Here is a 14772-nt window from a genome sequence, read left to right as displayed (position 1 = left end):
CTTTGCCTGGACTTCAGAGAAATAGTTTTGAAACAGTAGAGGCTGCAGCACAGATTCTTGTGGTACTCCACCGATAACTGGTCAACTAGTGGAGGTGGACTCCCCAACTTTGACAGTGTGTGTTCTGTTGATGAGCCAGTTGGCTACCTATCTAGTAATGTATGAGTTAATCCACAGATGGAAGATTTTCTCTATGATACCTGAATGGGGGAATGTGTCAAAGGCCTTGGCTAAATCAATATTGGATTTGTGTTCTGTTTTCCCTCATCCAGGGCTTTGGGGACACTATCAAAGAAGTCCACTAGGTTTAATAAGCAAGATCTACCCTTGAGTAAGTCAAAGTAAGTTGGGTCAAGAGTGTTGAAGGTCACCTATGTCCCTGTGGATAAAGTCCATGATGATTCTTTCCATAGCCTTGAAGATAAAGCTGGTTAGGCTTATAGGTCAATAGCTCCCAAGGTCAGTTGATGGATGTGTAGACATGTTCAGCTGTGAAGATAGTTCTAGTTCTGCATGTTACCATATTGAGGTGAATTGCATATCACACATTTTATATTAATTTATATAGCTTAGTTGATATATTTATGAACAAGAACGAAGACACCAGGGTTGCAGTGCATGAGGGGAGGAAACACATGTCTCCATTGTAAATATGTGACATATTGTTAGATAAGCCCTTCATCTTGTTATGTTTTCACATGTAGTTTCATGGCATCAAGAGTAAATGGGCAGTAAACAGCACTAATACATGTTAATAATTAGTAGCAGGTTTGCGTATCAGTTGGCTAAGTGTTTGCACATGTGAGATACACATTTTAATTAGTTTCCCTGTCTGAGTGTAGTTAAGCAGTGTGCAAATGTGAGCCATATTGCTAAAAGTATGAGAGTTAGTATTGAGTCTATGAAACACACCTGCTGCTTAGCTGAAGCTGTGGCAGCAGATATAAATGCACTAACATTTTTTTTTAGCCCAGATGATGCTGGGTTTGAATCCAGGTGTATATAATACTTTTAAATAAACAGTGATAATACAATGACATTAATTCTTTATAGTACATGTGTTGCTGTGTGTTGGCATAGCACAGCGGGTTTAAGCGGCAATGCGCGGAGGTAACCACAGCAATGTAGGGCTCCTCACCATTGCTTAACATTGGTGTGCGATGCCAAACTCTGCACAAACATGGAGGCCAAAAAGTGAGGGGATCCACTGCTTTTACTGGTACTTATGTGTGTTGTGTGTGATTCTATTTTTTGACCAGATTATAGGTGTTAAAATGGGGTAGATATGTAAGTGGTGAAATGGGGAGCAAACAGGGGGAAGAACAAAGGGAAAGCAATACATGAATGTGGAGGAGGGAGAGAAGTAAGAGCCATAGCTATTCATTTCTTCAGAAGTGAAAACTGATAATATGTGCAGAATATTAGCTGAATTTGGACTATCACCTCCAGAGAGAGGGGTGACAACAATGTAATCATGTTGTATAGCCAGTTTGACCAAATCAAGTGTGCCAAGAAGAAATGTGTGTGAAATGGAGAGTTATATATAGGATAATATATATTTTTTGTGAGACAGGTGCCATTTTTTAAAATTCAGTAAGAGAAGAAGGCTGGGCAAAGGATGTAGGTATTTCTGGGTCAGATAAGTTGGGTAGGTGAGGAAGCAAATGCAAACAAACAAACACAAGGCACACGGATGGTGAGGGACACAAAAGGTTAGGGGACATCATGATTGGGGTGAGGGAGGGGACAACACAGGCTCATGCTCGTCAAACATGGAGACACTGAGAATTGAGTCCTCACCCACTGGACTGTCATCACTGTCCCATTACTCTGCTTGTAGCTGGAGTGCTTGACATCTTCTCCTCCTGCTTACTATGAGGGAGAGAAGCTTCTCCATCTGGTGTAGGCGTATAGCATTGTTGCATTGCACAACCCTACTCACCAACCTTGGCATCTCCCAGTGGATGATGAAATCCCCACTTCTGCCCCTGCTCCCATAGGGTACCACAGCACCAGCTTCTGGGGGAGTACTACCTGAGGGTGAAGGTAGTGCATGGGCAGCAGAGGCAATGCTACCAGGTTGGGTCCCAGATGTGCAGGGCATTGGTTCTGGAGCCGGTAGAATGGGGCAGGCTGATCACTGGGGCTGGCCTACCCCACTGTGCTGTGTAGCATTTAGTGATTTGGTACACATGGAAGATGTAGACATTTTGATGACACATAACAGAAAATAAAAAAAGAGAGTTAAGGTTGGATGAGAAAAAAAGAAGGGGGAAAAGTAGTCCCATCATATGTGGCATACAATGCATTAACACAATTATACAACTATTTTATCTGAAGTATTACATTTAAGTATACATCCTAACAAATTGCACTATATCTACAGATTACTGAAAACAATCCTTGAAATGTGCATATATTGCACATATGCCACTTCCAATTATACAGATTACAGATAACAGCAGGCATTTATGCCACTTGTGTAGAATTTAATTTAATATAAATATTATTAAAGAAATGCAGTATTTTATAGTTGTGACCTGTGGCATTTGAACCCAGAATCTCTGACTACAGTCTCATATTTGACTCCTAATGTTGGTTTGAGCCACAGACTAATGCATGGATACTTGCTTTTACAGTTAGGATATGAATGCTCAATTTGCTACAACTGTATAAAAACCCAAAAATCTAATTTAACTTTTAAAGTTACAATAATATTTTCCTTGTGCTGCATACATACCACTTGCTTCCCTTAGTCTCTCCATTCGAGCATCATGACCCTGTCTTTTGAACTCAAGTTTGGCATTAGTGGGGAAAGAACAGAAAAGAACAAAGGAGCATTATGCATACAACTCTTGCCTATATTTAACTTTCTAAGCATTATGAATACTCTCTTATTATCATACTTAACACAGCAGTGGGATGAGGGTGGTTTCAAATTCAGTCAACCAACAGTTGAGAGTATCCCTTTTGCATCTTTGTAGGTCATTCAAATGATCCCTACACTGTTCTTCAGTGCATGGGATGCCAGTGGTACTGAATACAGCCTGAGCCAAACTACTGTATGCCTCAGACATTTACTGGGAGCCAGAATAATCCTCCTGCAGAATCCATTTGCAGTGGTGCTTTATTAGGAGTCCAATAAATATACTGGACTTCTGTACAGCCCATCTCTGTGCCCTAAACTGGGCAGTTTCCCCATTAACTCCAAACATGTCTAACACCCGAACTAGAGCAATGTCAACTAATGCTTTCCCGCCAATTCCAGTTATTGCATTTACTGGTAGTGCACAAACCTGAGGAATGATGCCAACCACTTTAGAGTGATGTTAAGCTTGACCTTAGTTTGAGGAGTGTCTGCTGATGTAACTCTGAAATATATATTTAAAATTGGAAACTAACTGTTAGGTGAATTATTTTGCAGAAGTGCTCTGAGGGCATAATTGTCATGATCTGCCATATTTGTTTTTGGCTTAATGATAAAAATTGATTTTTAAAGTGTGGGATTCAAACCTAGATATAAGGGACAAAACATTTTATTCCACAACATTGATTTTCCATCTTTGCCACTGAAGAAGTGCTGCTCAAACATAGTCAGGAATCATTCATAAATACAGCTGACAGTCTGAGGTATTATACATGATTTGAACTGAGCTACTGCACAATGATACCAACAGGTATTGCCAATATACTGGCCAACAGATTCAGTGCCAACTTTACCCCTCCCACCAAAGGACCAGTGACAATACCAGTAGAGTGCCAGGCACCCAGTATTACTGCTGTACAGGTTTAAACAGCACTGTCCAAGGCCAAGAATACAGCTTTTGTGGGACCTGACAATATCCCTGGCTGCGTTCTACATGAACTACATAGTGAACTGGCACCTCACCTGCTTGCCCTGTTCAAGCCCAACCTCACCTCAGGCTTTGTCTCTACCAAATGGTACACTGCTACAGTCATCCCTCTCCACAAAGGAGGAGTGACTACAGACCCTGGGAACTATTTTCCCATTAGCCTGATGAGTCTGATATGCAAAGCTATGGAATGCATCATCATGGACCTAATAAACAAGGGTATAGGGAATCTCCAAACTCTGTATCCCACACAGTTTGGTTTTGTGAAGGGTAGATCATGCCTGCTTAACTTGGTCAACTTCTTTGAGTCAGTCACCAGAGCTGTGGATGAATGCAAGATGGTTCATACAGCCTACCTTGATCTGGCCAAGGCTTTTGATACCATTCTCTACTCAGGAATCATAGAAAAACTCACTAAGCTAGGCATCAACCCCTATATCACTAGGTGGGTTGCAAATTGGCTCATAGGTAGAACCCACAGTGTGAAAGTAGCTGAATTCCAAGTCAGACTGTCAACCAGTCATGAGTGGAGTCCCACAGGGTTTGGTCCTGGGTCATCTCTGTTTTTTTATCTACTTCTCTGAAGTCCAGGCCAACATGAAGGGACTCTGGCTGACAAAGTTCACAGATGATTGCAAGTTGGGAGCTATTATTAACTTTCCAAGTGATGTTGACATCCTACAGAAAGTCCTTACTGAGACCAACGACTGGTGTCAGAACCATGGTCTTAAGCTCAATGCCAAAAAAATGTGTCATCATCCCCTTTGGGAAAAACCCAGTTCCCATGAATTACCACAGTGATGGTAGTCCACTGAACACAGAAGGCGTTATAAGAGATTTGGGAACACAGGTTGATAGCAACCTCTCTTTTGACAACCACATTGCCACTGTGGTCAGAAAGTCCTTCTGTGTGGCACATCTCATTACTAAGGGTTTTGCATTCAGGAATAAAGATGTCATTGCCTCTGTCTACTCTTCCCTCATTAAGCCAATCATTGAGTAAAATGCCCCATTTGGCATGTACCTCACTAAACACCTGCAACAACTGGAGAGGCTGCAAAAGTACCTCACAAAGAGGATCCTAGGCCTTAAACATTATCCTATATGGACAGACTCAAAAATTTCCAACTATTCTGTCTCATATCACCTACTTAGATGCAATCTCTGCTTGACTTACAAAACCATGTCTGACCCAGCTCTGTTAGAAATGCTACATCTAAAGAAATCCAAATCCCTCTGCACCACATGCTCCAGAGACTTCAACCTCATTACCACAATCAATAGAACATGCTGGAGGTACAGGTTAATAACCCAGAGACTGCCCATGCTATGGAATAGACTTCCCATATATGTCAATCAGAGCACCTCACTGGCCCTCTTCAAGAGAAATCTTGATGAGTGGATGGGAAATAGAAAATTCACCCCAGAGATCACTCCAGTGGCTTTACTCAACATAGGCACTGGGAACTAAGGTCAGGTGACATGATCCCAGGGTAATCCTATGGGCTAGGCTTGTAAAGGCTCCAAGGCCATTAGCCTAGTACACACCTATGAACTTATGAACCTATGTGTGTGACCTGACAAGGTTATTGTATATAGAGCCATTTGTTTATGTGTTTTATGTAATTGTGAAGGCCATGCAAGTCCTGATGGCAGAATTATACCTAAATAACTATAGTAGACAGTATACCCTCAGTTATATACCTGAAAACACAATAAGGGTATATTATCCCTCATATGTATAATTCATATCAACACCACAACTGAAAGTGTTATAATTGTGAGTGAATATAATGGGAAGTGAAACAACAGTAAAAATGCCTGGAATATCTTGCATTTGAACTCACGACCATATGTATGGCAGTCCTACACTTACATTTGTTGCCACAAGAATACTGAAATAACACTTGTATATTTTTCAGTTCATTGCTATAAAGTGCACATCATGTACTAGAACCCAGGACCATCTGTGCTCCAGCCCTAGACTTACTCCTGCTGCCTCAGGACTAGTTACATGACATTTCCATAATTTCCTACTCATTCTTAAGTTCTCTGTCTTAACTGCTGTGCAACGCTACTTAGCGTGTTTGCCTGGTACCCAAGAGAATTAATTGAATGCATCCATTTTCAATTACTGGCTGTGTCCTGTCTGCAAATGTTTGATGAATGCAGCTGTTTTGGAACCTTGCTAACCACCACATGTTGTACAATGGAAAGCAAAAATTGCAACAGTGTGTTGTTTTTGAACTTTGCACTTTTACAGAAGTCCTGTCTGCAGGTGTTCTGTCTGCCTCCTGTGTGGACCACTAGTCTGGGTTTTTGCACTAAGCGTTGTGCAAACGAAACAAGCACAGCCAAACCTGACATTGCTTTTCAACATTTCCCTTGTTTGCACCAAGCCTCACATCATGCAAACACTGGCAGAAAAATGAATAAATCAATAAAAGGGAAAAGTAGTTTAAATGAAGAAAAGCAATATATTTACTAAACACTACAAAATGTTTGTGATATACATGAAATATTTCTACAAAGGCTTGGATTTGCACTCTTACTCCAATGAACCTTCATTTATCCTTCTTTGCCACACAGCTTTGCAACAGGGAAATGAAATCATTCTGCATACAACCAACTGCAACATCATCCACAGTACTGAGAAACCACATGACAGCTATTTGTACATGCATTAATTTCAGATGTAGTGCACTGAGTGATCACACAACCAGTTATGACTATTACTTGCAAAAATGCAGCTCTGTCTTTATTACTCATTCTTGTCTTATCTGACCAGTAATCTGAGACATGCAGTCTGTAAGCAATTTTATGTAATTGTCCTTAAAATGTGTGAGGATATTAAATGGCAATAATATACAGCTATAAACAAATGAAGGGGAGGTTGGATGTTACTGAGTAGAACCTGTGAACTGTGTGCCACTAAATTACATTTCCAACCTTGATACAATTACTTCTATATACTTTGTAAGTCTAACCTGACACACCCACTGGAGGTAGGGCAGTCTGCATTGCTGTTGTGTTTACTTTTCTATACCAGTAAAAATCTGCATACAGTAATCATTCACGGATGCAGTCCATTAGCAACAAATAATGAGGGAGTGCCTGCACTATATTTGCATCTGATACACTGAGCCAAGTATTTGGAATTCAGCAATTCTAATGAGTTCACACCTCATTTTCATCTACACCATGCTAACAGCCCTGAATCTATACCTTAAAAAGAGAGCTGTGTTGCTAGGAAACCTGATGATGAGGAGAGTTGTTTATGTGGTTTGCACAGAAGAGGCTATTACTTTGGGATGTATCTGCACAGAAGGCTATTGAACTGGAGGAAGTATGCTTGCATTTTTCAGCTATATACTGCAGATGCTGAAATGTCATTAAGAAAAATCTGTTTTATATATATATATATATATATATATATATATATATATATATATATATATATATGTATATATATATGGATCTAGGACGTTTGATTGCGTGATCAAATGTCCGAATCCATAACCACCAAACACACTTTAACTGAAAAAGCGCTTTCATTAAAGCGTGTCAATAAAAAAAAAAAAACACTACGTTTACATGTTTGCAGGAGGGCTTCACACCCCTGCACCCCCCACACTCTACCTACTTTAATATTCTCCCTCTGAGATCACCTTCATCCACACCATAGTACGGCCTCGGCAACAGACATACTTATGTAAAAGTGCTTCTTCTGTGAAAAGCATTTTCGCGTAAGTATGCTCGCACATAATGGATTTGGACATTTGAGCTGTTGATCAAACCCTCAATCCATATATATATATATATATATATATATATATATATATATATATATATATATATATATATATATATTTATTTATAATCAAATGCTACTGTTATATGTATGCATTACTTACAAGTGTACTGATGTCATGGGCATGTTTGTCAGTGCATTTCACATGTATACATGATTGGCAATAGCTTAAAATGGAATGCTTTGTGTTAAATCAGTACACATGTTACAGGGACAGGTCATTTGATAGCACTTTTAGAATTTCACTGATGGTTTATTAGCAAAATGTGTCATTTGCCTTTTCTTTTGGGAGTGGGGAAGCAAAGCTGCATTTCTGTTTTGCCATAAACAAGGATATGTTGCCATTGTTACTCTTCCTTGTTTTGCAGCCAGCCTTGCTCTGTGTGTGAATGTAATATGTTACAACCATACAATTTCTGCTGTTCGTATTTCAAATATCTAGACTGTTTTGTTTTTCCAGTGGGTAATACTGAAATGCTACCTTTTCTGTTTTATCTGTTAACAGGTATGCTTTAGTTATCTGATACTTATGTATATTGTCCATCTGTTGTGTTTTAGGACACCTAGGACTATGGCACCCAGGAATCTCAATCCGCAAAAACACCCTTCAGTGACCCTGAGAATCAGGTCATTGTGCAAGCTTTTAGGCAACATGGTGCCCTTCTGCTTGAGAGGGGATGTAGAGATATGTAAGACAGAATGCAAATTTGGCAGTAGCGAGTTGCAAATGTGAATGCTGTAGACAGCCACAACAGCACATATGATCGGGTGCACCATAGGGCCACTGACATGATCTCATCTGCATGGAGGAGAGCAGCTGCAGTGGCTCGTGATTGAATGGGTAATGAGGGGGCTGCCACAGAACCACGAATAACAACAAATGAAGAGTTCCTTTTCACTGTCAGGGATCTGGACAGCTACCAGGAAAGTGCAGAACAGCACATCCTTGTCATTGGTGCTACTGTTTCAGGGACAGTAAGTTTGTCCCAGGAGGAGCTTCCAGGTAGCCTTATGTATCTCAGTTGTTAAATACACTTGTATAGTAAAATATTTACCTTGATACGTTAGTTCTATTTAACAAGAAACTGGTTGGGAGATTGCAGATTGCTAGAGTTAACAACACATTCTGACTGATTACACATGGGCTTAGGTTAGACTTGTCATCCAAGTTCTTGTTGAAACTATAGTTAATGGACATATAAAGGGAAAAAGTTTTACACCCTTTGTTACTGTTAATTTTGATGATGTTGTCCTTCCATTTTGCTTCCCTTCCTCCAGGACCATCCAGCATGTGGAGCCTACAATCATCTGCAAATGGTAAGCCAAACATTTTTGTGTCAGTACTTATGATCAGCCCAAAGAAATATTTAGTTAGTGATAATGGTGTCAGGACTGTTGTGTGTATTGCTGTACTGCCTATAATATTGGCACCACTGTTAGTTTGTTAGCATATATTGGAATATACCAGCGTAGGTATTAATTTTTTTCTGGGTTTGTTGCTTATTATGACAGGTGATCCAGTTAGTGGAAGTGTGAGACTTCTACCACCTGATGTCCGAGTATTAGCAGACTCTGATGATGTTGGTGGCCAAACAGAGGCACAGTCAGGGGATACAGGGTTTGAATCTGACACTGAGGTTGATATACAGCCATCCCCTGTAATTCCAATGGACACAGCCAGTAGGCCTACACCTACCCATTCCAGTGTGCCCTCAAATATTGGACAGGTGGAGTGTGAGATATGCGATCAGGGAAGTGTGGTTACTGTGGCTTCATTACCATTGACTCTGGCCATAGCCATGTGTGAATGAGGTGCCATGAAGGAGGGTTGTTAGGGGTGCTCAGAAAAGGCCTGCTGTCCATCCTTCACCCAATCCAGATGTCTCTTCCCGTTCCACTCAATGTATGTTTAGGGCAATCATAGAGCACAGGCTTGTTCCCATGGGTCCTCGAGAGAAATGCTTAGCATTGTAGATGTGGCATAGGCTGACATGTATGACTTCCTCCACCATGTTGCTGATTCAATGGAGTGGATGAATGACACATTGTAACTGCCGGCATATGTGATGAAACTTCTGCTGGGAGCAGAACGGCTTCCTCGTGTGTGTAGGTCAACCACATCATTTGCTGTTAGCCAAGGTAGCCATGCCCCATTACACTCCCATAGAGGCAGTACTTCCACTTCTCCTTCAGTGGATAAGCTGTCCACACCCAGAGATGACAGGCCATTGGGTCATGGTCTTGGGTGTCCTCATGAGGGGAACTCATCCAGCAGACATCACTCACATTCAGGTAGCAGCAGTATATCTGACAGTGGGTGTGGATGTGCCAGTGCAATGCCTAGCAGAGCCAGTGCTCATGGTAGGCTATGACAATGATTAACTGCCACCTCTTGCATGCATGGCTCACACCTGTTTGGCATACCAAGCACACAGCTTGGCTGTGTTCATGCAGACACACACACACCAGTTTTACTTGGAGGACCCATACAGATAGACAGACACACACACACACACACACACACACACACACACACACACACACACACACACACACACAAACACACACACTACTAATTTCATAGTTGTGTGCCGTTTTCCAGACATTACTGATGGGAAAGCAGGGCAGCCACAGTGTATATTTGAAAACACAATAAATTCTGTCAGACAGATTTAGAAATGCAAATGTGTTCTGCATTTCCATTTAAACTAAGTCCTGTATCCTGCATTTTTATTCTAAGTCCTAAACTATGTCACAGAGAGAGGTGAGCAGCTATGTTTTAAGAAGCTATCTGTTATCTCAGGTGTTAATTCAATGCTTCTCTATATATGAATTTATTAAAATTATTAAACATTAAATTTCTCAACTCAAATGAACAAAATAAATACTGTAGGAACACATTAACAGTGGTTCACAGTGAAAAATAACAGATAAAGTGGGACACAGATAAAGGATGATGGACAACATTAAAAGAAGCATGCAAATCATGGGCAATCTCAGAATAACACCACCATAAATCCCATGTCTCTGACATAACATATGTGATTTAGAGTGATCAGAGATGGTTCTGCACAAACGCACTTGTACAACTATTATGACATGTCTGCACTGTATGAAGGTAATCATGCACACTGTTTTGACACAGTAACATCTGCTGGAGGTGTTAGGAGGGACACTGCTATACCTGTATGTGACATTATGATCAATACAGGCTACTTGACTGGTGTGCATGTCATATAAATATGGCATAATTCACACTGTTACAAATGTGACCCATGACATTAATGTTGTCAAACAGCTATGTATGTAGTGTATGCATGACCAGAACAGGTATCACACATGCATCTTGTGTAACAACTTGATGAGGGTCCTGCACCATCAAACAGTAATGTTTATGCCACAAAAAGAATACCTAGGTATGGCCAATAAGATGTGTGACAGCTCTTTGTGGCAAGTGTGGTACATTTCAGTTACACATCACTGGACGATGTGTAGTGAGGTACATAAAGAAGGGTTTATTGTACTCAGTTATTGGTGTGATGAAGGATGTGAACTATGCAGGTATTATGGCCTGTGATATGGATCTTTCACATACTTAGTAGTTGTGTTATATACAAGGGAGTAGTCAGCACTGTGGCCACATGCTGGTGGATGTTCCACATTACCATATACCCCAGGACACAGGTCACATACCTATTGGTCAGATTATGGGGTGTGATAGTTACATTATACTTGAGTTGTGTGTTTGTTTTCATGATGTAACAAATCCCCTAATGTTTTTGTGTCATTGCAGGTGTTGTCATGACTGTGGCAGCAATCTTTGACCTGTGTTGCTACTGTCTGTATTATACTAATATCACAGTTGAAGACAATGATTGCCCACAATCTATAGTCCTACAGACAGCTGTTTGGACACAGGATATGTTTATCATTTGTGATGTATGTGACAAATAATAGACAGGAAAGGCCCTAGCAGACAGCCTTGATGTATGGACCTGATCATTGGACCTGAGATGTAGGTCACTTCACACATTTATTTAGATGCCACATATGTGATACAGTGGTCTCCCCACTTGGTGATATAGGTGTTTATGGCCACATCTGACAGTGTTGACTGAATACCTCAGTGTGGATTTATGCCAAATGCCTTGGGCTTGTCAAGTTCAAAAGGATGACAATGTTGTCATCATGCATGCCCTTTATGACCACATTGAGAAAATCTACCAGATGTAACAGACATGATGTAGCATTAACAACTCACACAGGTCTGTTAAACATGGCTGGGATATTACTAGTGTCCATTTAGAAAAGGTCCATGATGACATGTTGGTCTACCTCACAGATGAGGAGAGTCAGGATGTGTCAATGCATGCATGCATTGGGTGCGCTCCTTAACCCCAACTCACATGGGTGCATGTTGATGTACACCTTTGTACTGGAACATAGTCTGTGTAGAGAGTGCATTTTAGAGTGTATTCAACCATGTCGGCAAAGTGTATGTGCTGAGTCATGCAATAAATGATCTGTGATGTTGTCACAGCCCAGTGATTCTGTGTGACAGGCCTGGATGACGGTAAGGTAGTGCATACTGCCTATCCTGATCTGGCCTAGGGTTTGAACATAATCCCCCATGCATTTATCACTGAGAATGTCTCCCAGCAGGGGATTAGCCCTTATGCCACTAGATGGGTAACCAATTGGCTCACTGACAAAATACGTAGTGAAAGATGGTGAATCAACCTGTACAAGTAGAGCTATCACCATTGGCATACAACAGGGATCTGTGGTTGGGCCTTTACTGCTTGGAATCTATTTCCTGACAGTTCAGGCTAAAGTATACAGCCTTTGGCTTACTGTGTTTGCTGATTCTTGCATACTGGGAGCAACCATAGTGTCCACCGATGATAATAACAAACTACTGGTGGGGCTAACACAAACAAATGAGTGGTGACAAAGCCACACAGACTACAAATAAATGCAAAAATATGTCTTTATTTTGTGCTTCTGCAAAGTAGAATTCCCTGGTAATTACAGAATTGACAACAGTCCCACTATGTTGAAACCCAGTAATGCAGGCACTGGCAACACATGTAGATAGCAATCTGAACATTGACTACAAAGTGTCCACACTGGTATTGAAAGCCTATGTTTTGCACATCATAAGTCATGCCATCATATTCAGGTCTGAGGATTATATTACAGCACTGTACTTGAACCACAGTAGAACACTAATAGAGTATAATGTTCTGTTTTGCATGTACCTCAGTAGAAACATGCAGCAGCTGAAGAGACCACAGGGGGTATATCACCAGTAGAACACAGGGCCTACAAACCATTCCAAAGCCAAAATACAATAATCTGTATCATACAGGATGAGGTGATGTCTGCCTGGAATGCAGGTCAATCTCTGACCCTGCCTTGGTGGGAATAGTGCACAGTCACATATCAGATATAGCTTCTGACATCAACAGTGTCTGGTGAGGAGAATATGGTAACAGTGTCCCACATGCTGGTGTAAAAGTTTCTCTGTAATGTCACACACACACACACACACACACACACACACACACACACACACACACACACACACACACACACACACACACACACACACACACAATCCAGTTGACTGCAGTGAGAACAGAACCCCTACCTATCTAAGTACACAGACTATAGAACTCTGTATTTAAGGGAAGTGCCACAGCTCAAGCCTGACTGGGATTGTCTCAGATAACACTTTATGGCTGATGACATCAGCAGTATCTGGTGAGGAGAATGTGGTAATAACAGTGTCCCATATTGAGGTGTAAAAGGCTATCTGTAATGTCAAGTAACTGCAAACACACACACACACACACACACACACACACACACACACACACACACACACACACACACACACACACACACACACACACACACACACACACACACACACACACACACACACACACACACACACACACACACACACACACACCAGTTAACTGCAGTGAGAACAGAACCCCTACCTATCTAAGTACACAGACTACAGAACTTTGTATTTAAGGCACGCGCCTCAGCTCAAGTCTGATTTGAACTGTCTCATACAGCACTTTATTGATGACATCAGCAGGGTCTGGTGAGGAGAATATGGTAATAACACTGCCACATGCTGGTATAAAGACTCTTCTTAATGTCAAACAACTACACAAACACACCCCTTCAGTTGAACACAGTGAGAACAGAACCCTTACCTATCTAAATACACAGACTACAGACTTCAGTACTGTACACAAGAACCACAGCACAAGTCTGACTTTTACAATGCTGCAGGACAACTTATAGTGGATGACATCAACAATGGATGTAGGAGAGATGATGTATTGAGGCCTGCATAAGTTCATAGCTTCATAAGAGGTTGCTAGGCTAATGGCACTCAGGCTTATACAAGCCTAGCTGTGTAAAAACCTAAGTACCCTTATTGAGTATAATTAGATGGTCATTGTTAGCAGAGTGATTTTGTGATCAGCATCAATTGTTGTTGTCCATGAAGGACACAGGTGCCACCTCTGGAGAGAATTTACAATCACCCATCCATTTGACAAGGTTGCACTTGAATAGGGTCATCAAAGAACACTGCTTCACATGCAGTGTGGGAGCCTATTCCAGAGTAGTGGCATTCACTGGGAGATATATCTATCTTTCCAGCATGTCCTGTTTATGTCACAGACTAGATTGAGATCCCTGGAGCAAGTTATTCCTGTCTCATTGGATTTGCAGATGTCCAGCATTTCCATTAGAACAGAGACTGAGATTGTGCTGTAGGCCAGGCACAGATAACCTCTCAGCAGCCTGTATGATATTCAGTACAGTGACAGGGCTCAGTCTTTCCATTTATGTCATATTTTGGATTCTGTGGATTCTCCTGGTCAGAAACATTTGTGGTTTCTCCAGTTGCTGAAGGTGTCTGGGGAGGTACATTACAGAAGGGATAATTGTACCCAATTAGTGATCTGATAAGGGGTGAGTATAGTGGAGCTATGACCTTCCTGGTCTTGGATTTAATATAGAATGCATGTCTTACCATTATGCAGACAATGATGGAAGTGTAGATCGCTATCAACC

The sequence above is a fragment of the Protopterus annectens genome, chromosome 5.part0, assembly GCF_019279795.1.
Source record: "Protopterus annectens isolate FY-2018-M chromosome 5.part0, PAN1.0, whole genome shotgun sequence".
NCBI lineage: Eukaryota > Metazoa > Chordata > Ceratodontiformes > Protopteridae > Protopterus > Protopterus annectens.
Note: the sequence above shows the minus strand (reverse complement) of the source record.